General features: G+C 38.3%; 1 protein-coding gene across 7 annotated transcripts in view; it reads left to right on the top strand.

The window, feature by feature from the left end:
• Positions 1-2,859: 2,859 nt before the first annotated feature.
• Positions 2,860-12,398, top strand: part of LOC131431671 (probable G-protein coupled receptor Mth-like 1) — a 312,811-nt gene continuing 303,272 nt past the window's right edge. For 4 of the 7 annotated variants that reach the window (XM_058597523.1, XM_058597521.1, XM_058597522.1 and 1 more), the window contains exon 1: positions 2,860-3,216. The gene's annotated coding sequence lies outside the window, so the exon portion shown is untranslated. The other 3 variants (XM_058597519.1, XM_058597517.1, XM_058597520.1) reach the window with 3 other exon arrangements.

Below are 12,398 nucleotides of genomic sequence, written 5' to 3'. Positions count from 1 at the left end.
AAATGACTAGGTACGATTAATCAACTGACGATGAATTCCGGGAGCTTCACTTGAAAATGGCTAAAAAGTCAAATGAATTAGTAGGAATATGCTGACGGTCAGGGGCCATAAATTTCATTTTCATCTTATATTGTTCGATTGAAAATGAAATTTTACCGCACTGCTTAGTATACATTGATCAGGTCATCTATAATAAACTTTTTTCTTTTAGTACTTGGTCGCAATTTGAACAGATTTTCCGTACGTTTTTTTGTATCGAATAATCAAATCCGTTGATGGATCCATGATCCGATATGGTCGTCGAAGTGTAGTGTTACTAAAGACTGTCCCAGAAAGTATGGACGCACTTTGGTTTCGCTGTAAATAATTCACAAGAGTTAGATATTCAAATTTTATTCGATATACTGATAATGTTAGACTACAACAACAGAATATCTCAACATTTGCTACTTAGCCATGGTAGACTAGCTGGCGCACCTTCTTGCGAACGTTCCTCATTAAATTCCGTACAGACTTCTTGGCGACAAGTTTTGACACTTTTTTCCAATCTGTTTCGAACTATTGAATGGATTCGGCTGCCGAGACATGTTTCCTAATATGTGCCTTCGTTAATGCCCAAAATTCCTCAATTGGTCAAAGTTGTATGCAATTTGGTGGATTCATGTATTCTGGGACGAAAGTGATATTTTTGGTAGTATACCATTCTACCGTTGATTTCGAGTAGTGGCAAGAAGCAAGATCTGGCCAGAAGACAACAGGATCCTTGTGACTTCGAATCATGGGTAGAATTCTTTTTTGTAAACATTCCTTGATGTATATTTCGCTGTTTATTGAAGCAGTGGTGATGCAGGGTTTCGAAATCTTACCGCAGCTACAAATTGCTTTGCCAGACCATAGCTTTCTTATCAAATTTTTCGACTTCAATCGATGTCTCGGACTGGTTTAACCCTTTCCCTTCTCGCACCGTATAATATTGTGGTCCCGGCAAGGATTTGTATTAGAGTTTCACGTAGGTTTCGCCGTCCATGATTATGCAGTTCAAATTTCCAGCAAGAATCGTATTGTACAGCTTGCGAACCCTCGGCCTGATGGATGCTTCTGTTTCGGACTCGTTTTGGTTGTTTCTGCTTCTTATAGGTTCGAAGATTCAAACGTTCTTTAGCACGAAGAACATTTGACTTCGAAGTGCCCACTTTTTTGGCCACATCCCGAACTGAAACCTCCTTCTTTTGCTCGAACGCCTTCAGTATACGTTTATCCAACTGAGGGCAGGACTTTTTTTCGACCCGTTTTCGGTTTATCCTCAAAGGTGATATCCTCACCGAACTTAATGATTGCATTTCGCACGGCTTTTTCACGTACTCCTTCCATTTTTGCTATCTTTCTCAGTGACAGTCCGCGAACCTGTGCACCATTTGTACACAATTTTTCGATGTTGTTCTGCTGAAAGTCCACGCATTCCGAAAAAAACTGATGAACACGTATAAACAACTGCACAAGTGGTTAGAGAAGAGTGTAAACAACAGAACGCAGTCATAAAAATTGACAGATTCTGAACCATTGCGAAATGGCAGCGGTTTTTGGTTGCGTCCATACTTTCTGGAACAGTCTTTAACTCTGCGATCTAATGTAATTTATTTAGAACTTCCGTAGAAAATTCGATTGTATGCACGCTTGTTTGAGCTTTCAGTTCGATTTAGCTAATCTAAAATAAAAAAATCTTGTTTTACCATTGAAATAAAATATATTTTATTACAAAAGCTTTTAGATGGTGGACAAGAAAGCAAGAGGACAAATACGAATGGGGATGTTGTTGAAAAAAAAACCGTATCCATGCTTCCGTTGTATTCCGATTTTCAGTGATTCCAGTTTCATCTACATTTCATTAAAGTACACTGTCACTGTGACAGTGTATTATGACAGTATACCGCATAGCGCAAAACGTGTCCTCGAAAATTTGTTGGGGTTTTCCTTATTATGATTTGTATTTTGATCGGTGTGGCTAACAAGCAACAAATAAAATTTCTGTGAATTGAGTTTTAAAAGGAACTACACCATCTGAATAATTCATATTGTTTTGTTGTGTAATATTCTGTTAGAAATGGTTAACTGTCGGTTAATACAGCAATCCTAACTCTTTTTCTACATTTTCGCACGATGCCAACTCCCGAAAAGAGGAGGTACACGATTTATAAACAATATTCCACAATTCGAATGATTGTTTTTGTCTACTCTTCTTCAGCACCACTTCGAGCGATTGTTTCGACTTCTTATTAGAAAGCGCATTCTTTCACACGCACAGCATAGCATAACACACAAGGCCCGGCCTGTGCCGGGTACCGGCTTCCGCAGACACCCAAACAATGGGAAAATCGCTTTTCAATCTTTTACGCTCTCTCATCTCGCTTCATCCCGTCAATCCACCGATCCGAGACAATCGTTTCTTCCACAAGTATACTTCCGGTATTCGAATCCGCCGCCTTTCGCACCTTGTGAAGTTACAACGGCTAAATACGACCGAATCCGTATCGGTTGTTGTGATGGTATGCGTGAGCATTGCAAGTGGGCGCCTTCACCCACCGAACAACATAAATGCTCCATATGATTTTCGCAACATCGAAGAATAACAAAACAAAACCTAGTGTGGCGGGGAACACGATCTCGTTTCCAGCCGCCGGTACCATGAGTACCATGGTGTGTGTGTTGGCAACGTTCGTACGCCGCCGGCAATGTAGCAACACGATTGTTTACGATTCGTTCGGCTTGCCGAGTATGGCTGTATGCGTGCTGGGCCACAGTTCGGTTTCCCGTTCGTGCCGTAGCAGCGCGTGGCGTCGGCGGCAATGTTTTCTCTTCAGTTGCGCTCGTTTCGTCGTCGCGGTTGTGCGTGTTGAGTTTCGATTGAACTGTGCCGGAATTTTTCGTCTTTCGGTCGGTTGACGTTGCGTGTAACCGGTGTTTATTAACGGTTGCATTGTTGACAAACTAGTGCGTGACCTGTTCCGGTTTAGGAATTGAACTGTTTACACCACGATTGATGTCCTGGAACGATAGTTTTATTTGAAAACGTGCGGTACGGATCTTATTGCATCGTAATCAAATGTGCTGTAAACAAAGAGTGATTCAATGGCAAAGGAGAAATTAAAAAATACCTCGAAAAAAGAGTGAAGCAAAAACGAACGGTGTGTGTAGTGCAGAGACGGAAGAATACAAAAGGTTCGTACACGGAACAGATCAAAATCATCATCAGCCTTCAGGAACACGAAGAAATTGTGGTTTTTCTACCAATTCTGACGAGAAGCTAGCTATTTTTGCGCGCTGCCTCTGGGGTCGTAATCGGTGTCCCTTTATTTTATTTTTTTTTCTGCTGCTCAACTTCTGTCATCGAATGATGCAACCGTCGAGATTCGGTCCGGCCTGTTGATACCGGAGCTGATGAAGGGTAAAAATCCGCATACGGCGACAATCTTGATGACCGACCCCGCAGCAGCGATGGCGGCCGGCATCGTATTTAATTGATCAACATTCATCATTCTTCTACGAAAATATGCAGCCACCGACGTGTCGGTGCAGTGAGTTGCGGTTGCGGTTTCAGCCAAGTTAGCTTGCATTGGGAAGGTACCGCCCGTTGTGAATGTCACCGATACGTTTTCAGTGCACTGAAACGAGTTGATTGGAAGGCTGCAGTTGGCGTGCAAAAGCTAATGCAAACCCAGCAATTTCTGAGGTTTTGAGTTGAAGTGATGTTTTTAGAACTGCAGATAGTTTCATTTCTCGGCCGAATGATCAAAACCGATGATGTTTTATTTTTTTTTACAAATTGAGTGAAATTTGCTCAAGAATAACCAGTGTATGGTTTTCGTGTAATGTTCACACTAATCTAGTTGCCCAGGTGAGATGAACCGTTAATGGTCTTAGCGGTCTGTCAACAGCTTTTAAACGGTAAACAAAATCATCATTTTTGCGAATTTTTTCTAGAATTATTGTTCAACAAAATAAATTCAAATGTTTTGCATGAAAAATCAAAGCAGCATTGTTAGAGTAGAAGTTTTTCTAGACCCCAATGTTTCTGCTTGTTTTTTTAATTTTTTTAAAATTTTGGTGGTTGTTCAAAACGAAAATTACGATTTTTCACGAAAAAATCCGCCATTTCGTAGCTGTTAAACCTCCCCAAAGTAACAAACAACAAAAAGCAACACGTTGGGATCTGGTTTTTTATATGTAGAAAGTGTGTGCAAAATTAAAAAAAAATGGTACAGTAGTTTTTGAATGACGATGGACGCGGATTTTCAAAACCTGCTTCCGAGGAAAACGCGTTAAAAGGTTTTTGTTCATAAAATCAATGAAAACAATTAATTACTTCAGGGTAGGGTCTAACATTATCAAAAAATCATATTTTTTCTTTTATAATTTATCATAACGAAACATTTCAGGAATGTTTTGTCAGGTTTTGAAGTCAATCGAAGTAGAAATCTTGGACCTGTGCGCCGAGTTCTTGCTTATTCGTAGAATGAGATAGCCATAGATAAAAGTCCATAACTTCCAGAGTTTCGTTCCAATAGGATTGAAAATTTAACAGAAAATTCTTCAAATGTTTTACTATAAGAAAACAAAGAAAATAATACATGAAAAAAATGTTAGACCCTACCCGCCCCTTAAGAAACGGAGGTGTAAGCGAATATGATGATCCGGATCAGATTTGAAATTGACCCAAATTTTAGCTCAATGCCGTCGTAAATTAGGCGCGAAACTTGTTTCAAACAAACGTTTTGACAGCTGTTTAGGTGGAAACTGGGATAGGTTTGGTATCAAGCAAAAACGACATTAGAAGTTCTTCGGGAGCTTCTCTACATTTGAAATTTCAAAGTTGTTTTATAATTGAAAAAGACTCAAATCAGTGAGAAATTCCTACCGGTGATTTTCTTTACAAATTTCTAAAGACAAAAAGATCAGTTGTCTTAGTTTGACTCCGCCGATGTAAAATACTGTTGTCATTAGTGTGGATTTTAATATTTCAATTTTTATTACATTTTCTTTCTTCCGAACCCACCCATATTAGAGATATTTATCGATAATTTAACGTACCCATTGTATAATATGAATAACTAAAACCAGATAAAAAGTTTCACTATTTTATCGGATTGAAATTTGGATCTGCTGAAATTGTACTGAGAATTTCCAGATGACCATTCCTGGGATTGGCAAATTATCCTGCAATGTACATTGGAGTGGGACAATATTTAGAATTTTAGATGCCCGATTGTCCTATACTCCAAAATAGACTACTGAGAGAAATGCGATCAAGAAGTCAAATCTCTATTTGAAAAAGAATGATGCAATGAAAAAAGTCTCTTCTGTCAAGAACTATACTTAGAACCAACACTCTTATTTTTGCTTGTTGATGTTTTCGTTTGAAAATTGAATTATAGCTATTTTTCATGATGGGACAGTTACGCCTAGAAATGTACCAAAATAGGCAAAATTCTACGCATATCAGTCCCATTGTGATTTTACTACGCTACAGAAATGCCAGGTCAGCAGATTTCTTCTTCTAAAGTGCTGCAGACGTTTTTTGATGCAGATTTTTTTGCAAACTTTAGAAAATTAAGTTTTTCGCAAACTTTGGTCAAAATTTACATACTTTTCAGTTGGCCGCGCTGTTTTTATTCTTCTCGCCACGATTCGAGATCGGCTACACGGATTCCGTTGATGGAAGCAATTTAAATTATTGCGATCTGTCCTCAGACAAAAAAACTAAAGAAAACTATTACTGATAACAACTTTAAATTGTCTCATCTTCTTATTACTGGAATAGTAGGGCAAATGTCTGTGATATTTACTTGGTTGCATTTTATTTGCTCTAACCTCTCCGTTTTCTTTTTAAAAATTCTTTATATATTACAATGTTCAATGATCTGTAGTAATAATTTTTTGTCCAAATTATACAAACTTTTTTTGTATCTTGTCTATCCAGGCCCGTGCGCAGGGGGGGGGGGGGGTTTGGGGGTTTTAACCCCCCCCATGAAGATTTTTTTTTAAATTAAGTTTCATGAACAATGGAGTACTTATTATATTAAAGTGCAAATAACTTGACAAATTCATATTTTTTATCAATTTTTTTATCAATTTATAAACTGACATAATTTGAAGTGGATGAGGCGCCTTTTCGCCTTTTGGACACCCCCCTCTCCCCTTGAAACCCCCCCATGGATGATTCCTGCGCACGGGCCTGTGTCTATCAGAGATAATATTTGAACATACTGTTCCGGCAGTGGATTTTCATTAAAACTTATGAAAGAAAAATCATTAAATGAAACAGTTATTAGATTTAAAAAAAAATTACTGTTTATTGCGTGTTTAAACCGTGTTCTTTGAAAAACTAGTATTATTTACAAAAAGTCGTTTTTTTACCTTGTAAATTTCTTTATTCTTCACTATAATCTCCATCTACACGATATACTTGATCCATCGGTCTTCCATCTTTTCGATGCCTTTTGAAAAAGAAAAAGGAAGATTTGTCAAGACCTTCAAAATAGGCTACCTTTTCTGAAATGACCTTAGCATTCAACGAAAATGTCGTTTCCTGGAGAAACCTTTTCAGGTTTGTAAATAGAGCGTATTTCACACAAATTTTTATTCAAGAACATGTAAAATTGTGTAATTTTAAAATTACATGGCTTAAGTTCGAACGAAATAAAAAAAAACAAAAGATCGTTAGCAGCAGCGCGACTTGAACCGAAGAAATTTGATCACAAGTACAACGGTTACTCGATTGAACCACAGAGCTCATATCTGTTCATTGAATAATTGATACATATAAATCCATACAGCGGCACTTGGTAGCCGAGTGCAAATTACACTCAGAGGGTGTAAAATTCTGTGCGAGTGGAATATTGCGTCATTTGAAAAATTAAGTAGTTGTGAATTATATCGTTTGTAGAATTCTGTCACCAGTAAAATAATTTTTTTTTCTGTGTATATCTGGATACGTATTGACTCTTCAATTACAAATTGTATACACTGGAGTCTTTTTTTACGTGGTTTTTTTAGGCGGCTTTTTTACGCGGATCTCCGATGTTATGCGGTTTTTTTTACGCGAATTTCCCAAGTTACGCGGTTTTCTTGCTTTGTCTTAGAAATGCATGAAACTTCGAGATCTGGTGTTATCCCGATTTTTTTTAAGTCAACTCTTTGACACTTAGAAAATTTTCGATTTTTCGAAAAAAAACAAAATGTTCACATTACACCAGATCTCGACGTTTCATGCATTTCTAAGACCAAGCAAGAAAACTGCGTAATTTGGGAAATCCGCGTAAAAAGCCACATAAAAAACCGCGTAAAAAAGACTAGTGAATTTAGATATTAGAAGTCTCAAAATTTTTCTCCCAAAGTCGAGAAGTTGTTTTGAGATTACACCAGATCTGAACGTTTCAAGCATTTTTTCAGAAATTTGTCATCAAAAAAAATTTTTCACTTCAGTTTTTAGGTTTTTCACGCAGATTTCCGAAGTTACGCGGTTTTTTACGCGATTTTCCGAAGTTACGCGGACTCCCGAACTTACGCGGTTTTCTTTGCACAGTTTTTTTTTTACGCATTACGTTTCCCCCGGGTAAAATGAGACATCAGTGTATGCTGAAAGTATGAATATTATTTGTAAGTCGATATTTTAAAACGCACGTTTTAATGAAGTTGATTGATTTAGAGCTGATATAATGGGCATAAACATGTTTGACAGCTATATTTTAGTTTTGTTAATCCGATGCAAATCTTTGGTCATTAATGTTGAATGGAAATGGAAAACATCAACAAACTGTAATTTGACACAAACGAATTTTTTTTCGTGATTTTACTGATTTTTCGTTTTGTCTTAGATTCATCAGTGCGTTGCAGTTTGTATTGAACTGCTATCGCGATCTGACGCGATCAATTTTCTATTTCATTGTGACTGATGTGCATTGAATCACATTTGGAATATTCGTTACTGAGAACGTGTTTGATAACCCCTTCGGTTTAGTCGCACAAGCTCCGCCTCTTACATTTTCCGTAGGTTGCATAGCAGTTGTAGTGCACGTTGTTATGGCTTCAATTTATTCCAAAAATTTATTCTATATAAGTTATTGTCATTGAAGTGTAATAACGTATGCTTCTTAGGTTATTTATTTATTTATTTATTTATGATTGTAATATCCATCGGATACGAAATCTACATGGATATGGGTGGAGAAAAACCCATTTTAGTTGAACATCAAATATGTCATTCTCAAACGGGCGCAAAAACTACCATCTTTTAAAAAATAACACATAATAATTATCACAATACATCTAAAACTAAAGTCACATAACATTATTAAAAACAAAATACACATAATTTAATTAAAAACAAAAACTAAAGACTAGAAAAAATATCAAAACACAGAAGATCGTTTGACTTTACTAGCGAAGCGACTGGATGATTCGCCAAACTCAAAAAGATCTTCTACAGCAGTGGATGATCGAATGGCAGCGGTTATCGGTTCATTATATCCAAGACTAGTTCTATGACATCTTTGCTGAAGTAGAGTGCCATTCCGCAGGGTTCTGTTCGGTGCTCGAAAATTAATTTCGGATCGCAATTCCGGTGCATCGATTTCTCCGTTGATCAGTTTTGCAACAAATACTGCCTGTTGTATATTACGGCGACGTAACAGCGATTCGATTCCGATTAGTTGACATCTATCCGGATATGGTGGAAGATTCGAGGGATCTCTCCGCGGTGAATTCCGTAATGCTAAACGAACAAATCGCTTTTGAACTTGTTCAATTCGCATGCACCACGATAGCTGATACGGTAACCAAACTGTTGAAGCGTTCTCAAGAATAGGTCTTACTAGTGAACAGTATAATGCCTTCAAGCAATGAGGATCTTTAAAATCCTTTGCGATTTTTGAAATAAATCCCAACTGACGTGAAGCTTTTGAAATGATCAGTGATCGATGTGAATCAAAGGTCAGTTTTTCATCCAACAATACTCCTAAATCGCTCACCTCGTTTACTCTAGTCAGAACAGAGCCACCAATACTGTAATTACCTGACATTTTGCCACGTTAATGATTAGCTTGTTTCTGTGACACCAATCTACGAACAATTCTATTAGATATTGTAACCGCTGGCAATCCCCTACGGTACGAACTACGGGGTACAATTTTAAATCGTCTGCATAGATCAATTTGCAGCCATTTTGCAAAGCAAATAAGACATCGTTGAAAAACAGTACAAAAAGTAATGGTCCCAAATTACTACCTTGAGGAACTCCTGAATTGTTCGTAAATTGAGATGATGTGCAGTTATCCAACTTCACTCGTAATACTCTACCAGTCAGATACGATCTTAACCAGGACACGAGCTGTGCAGAGAAGCCGAGACGATATAATTTACAAAGAAGTATTTCGTGGTCAATTTTGTCAAATGCTGCTTTTAGATCAGTGTAGACAACATCCATTAGAGTTTTTTCCTCCATGATACACTTAGACGTGAATGTTAACAGATTCGTCGAAACTGATCTTCCTGGTATAAATCCATGCTGATCAAATGAAACGTTATTCCTCACTCGATCTAATATGGCATCACTTACAATCATTTCGAAAAGTTTAGATGATGCAGAGAGACTGGTAATTCCACGGTAATTAGCAACATTTCGCCGATCGCCATCTTTAAATATGGGACAAATGTAGGATTGCTTCCATATGCACGGGAATTTAGCCTGCTCAAAAGATCGACTAAAAATTGTACTCAACGGTTCAGCCAATGCACCAATACATCGATTTAAAACAACAGTCTCCGTCTCTTCATTTAAAGTCAGATGACTATGAAACACACCAGCGAAATGCCTGGCAAACAATTCACAAGATTCAGAAACTGATTGGGCAGCCTCATCCTCGAGGAAAACATTCGTAGGTACAGATGAGTTTTTTATTTTCGAATTAACGAATCGCCAAAAACAACGAGGGTTACGTCTTAGACTAGTCTGCATGCGAAGTACATATGCTTTGTATAAACTAGCATTAAGAGCACGATAAGCATTGGCAGATCGATGAAAGTTAGCAACGTTATAGGTGATATGCGATTTAAAAAAAATCATTGTGTACTGACATCATGTCACATAAGAAGTTTGAGCGCATGTGTAACAAACATACGCCATTGAAGATATAGAGGAAACTGTTCCACTTTTCGGTAGAGAGAATTCCTCAGTACTGCGACATGGTTTTTCGAACATATCCATCGTTTGCGTTGATGTTTTTATGTTCCAAAATGGATATGTATTTGTATGAAGATAAAACGCTTAGTTTTATTCAGTTGAAGTAGAGGCACCTGTTCTAGAAAGAGGTGCATTTGCTTCTTATGCGAAATCATGGGCAACATATTGCTTTTCATTCACTCGACTAACAGAAGTTTCAAAAAACACGAAAAAAGTTAAATATAAAAATTTTATGCCTGTTAAAGCAGATTATTTCTTTTCCAACAACGGGCTACAATTAATATGACGAGTCAATAAACCGAGCACGATTAATAAAAATTTCACTGTTCCCACTGCTTAAATCATTAATTTTTATTCGATCCCTTCTGTGTTCAAGGTTAAAGCACCGAATTTCCATTTACACTAGCAGAGATTTACATAACTCGTCGTCAGCATAGAAACCGATTTCCATCAATTATGCCATCTCATAAATTCGCCCTGTGTTAGAATCGAAACTGTGAGAACCAATCTTCGGTTCTTCTTTGCCCGCAACTTTCTTCCACTGTCTGTCTAATCCTCGTTCTGCCAAACCTAATTTACATATCTTGTTCGTTGAAGTATCACAGCTTTCTTCTTCAACCGATGCATGGTTCCATGGCTGTGTAACCGAGTAACGAGTTATTTCCATGAAGACAAGCTCACACACGCGCGTACCTGAATGAAGTAGAAAACCAAAACAAAGTTGCGTCAGCCGAAAAAAAACGGAAAACGGCGAATACGGCCACCGATTTAGCGGGTCGTTGTGCTGGAGCAGGAACTGCAGGGAGGTTTGGAGAAGCCAAGAAGGGCAACAACGCATCAGCACAGTACTAAGACTGACTGATCGCCCAACGATCGTACCCACAATAAATAACTGTCGAAGCACAGTTGCGTTTGTCGCTATAAATGTGTACATAATGGATGTTGTGCTGCCGGGTTGGACTAAGAAAACGGCGACTTTGCTGTTTAGTATTTTGCTGGCCACAGACTTACCCCGAGTACGACCGCGGAGTTGCCGAGCCTACCGAACGTGTGTGTGTGCGCATATGGTGATCATGGAAACGGGTTGATGAAGTATATCAGTTGCGCGGTGTGTTGATAGAAACACATGTTTATTTTCATTCTTGCAATTTCTGTGTCCGCACCCGTTACGGTATTGGACGATGGTCGCCGGATCGTACGAAACGGCCTAATCAAACCAGGGAAGGGACGGGATCGAAGCGTGGTGAAGAGATCCGCATTTTGTGTGTGACTAATTAATTGAATTATGTGAGTGCGCGTGCGAGCGACCGACCGACCAACCGATCGTACGCGAATGATCTAGCAATTGAGGCCAGCCGGATAGAGACCGATCGGACGGAACGGGGATCGATCGGTCGGACATATGCTAGTAATACACGTGTAGAGCGACAATCAATGACAATAACCTTTCGTTGTGTTTCGCTACGTAAGCCGAAATAAGTGAGGTAACCGAAGGAGGATTAGTCATGAAGTTAGTGTTTATGTTGTTGAGTCGAGGAAAGTTATTGATCTTTTATAGCGATGCATCCATTATGCATGGAACAGGAAGTGTACGCAAAACGACTCGCCAATGACACTTTGAATGTATGCCGAACGTATGGATTTTCGCTGCTACTGAGGAACGCAACGTAGTTTTTGTATTTTTATCTTCTATTATATCACATCACGCAATAGCTAAACTTAGTACGTTTGGCTTTTAATGTGATGTGAGACCTGGTATTGAAAGTGCAATTAATCTTTGAGCTATAAAAAATTGTTCAAATCCGCTTTTCGAAATTTGTATAAATAAAAGGCATATAAAAATTCAATAGTATCAACTCTGAAGCAGGTGCCCAGGATTTCATTTCCGGAGGGGCCAGTTGACTTCAAAAATTTCTGAAGCATCGGAGAAAGCGGTGTTATTATCCCGTAGACATAGAGATATACCTTCTAGATCCGAAAATACATGGTGATGAGGGTTGAAAATTTCAAATTGTCATTAGAAGTAACGATTACAAAAAGCAGAAAAATCACCTTCACTTGTTTCAAAACTGTGTCAATTTCAAGATCTTGTTAGTTGGTTTTAAAACCAACTTGGCTTTAGCTGTTTCCGGTCTTCGGTTCTCTGAAGTAGGGTCATGCAATT

Source organism: Malaya genurostris, chromosome 2 (genome assembly GCF_030247185.1).
Source record: "Malaya genurostris strain Urasoe2022 chromosome 2, Malgen_1.1, whole genome shotgun sequence".
Classification (NCBI taxonomy): domain Eukaryota; kingdom Metazoa; phylum Arthropoda; class Insecta; order Diptera; family Culicidae; genus Malaya; species Malaya genurostris.
Note: the sequence above shows the minus strand (reverse complement) of the source record. Positions and strands in the feature narration are given on the sequence as shown.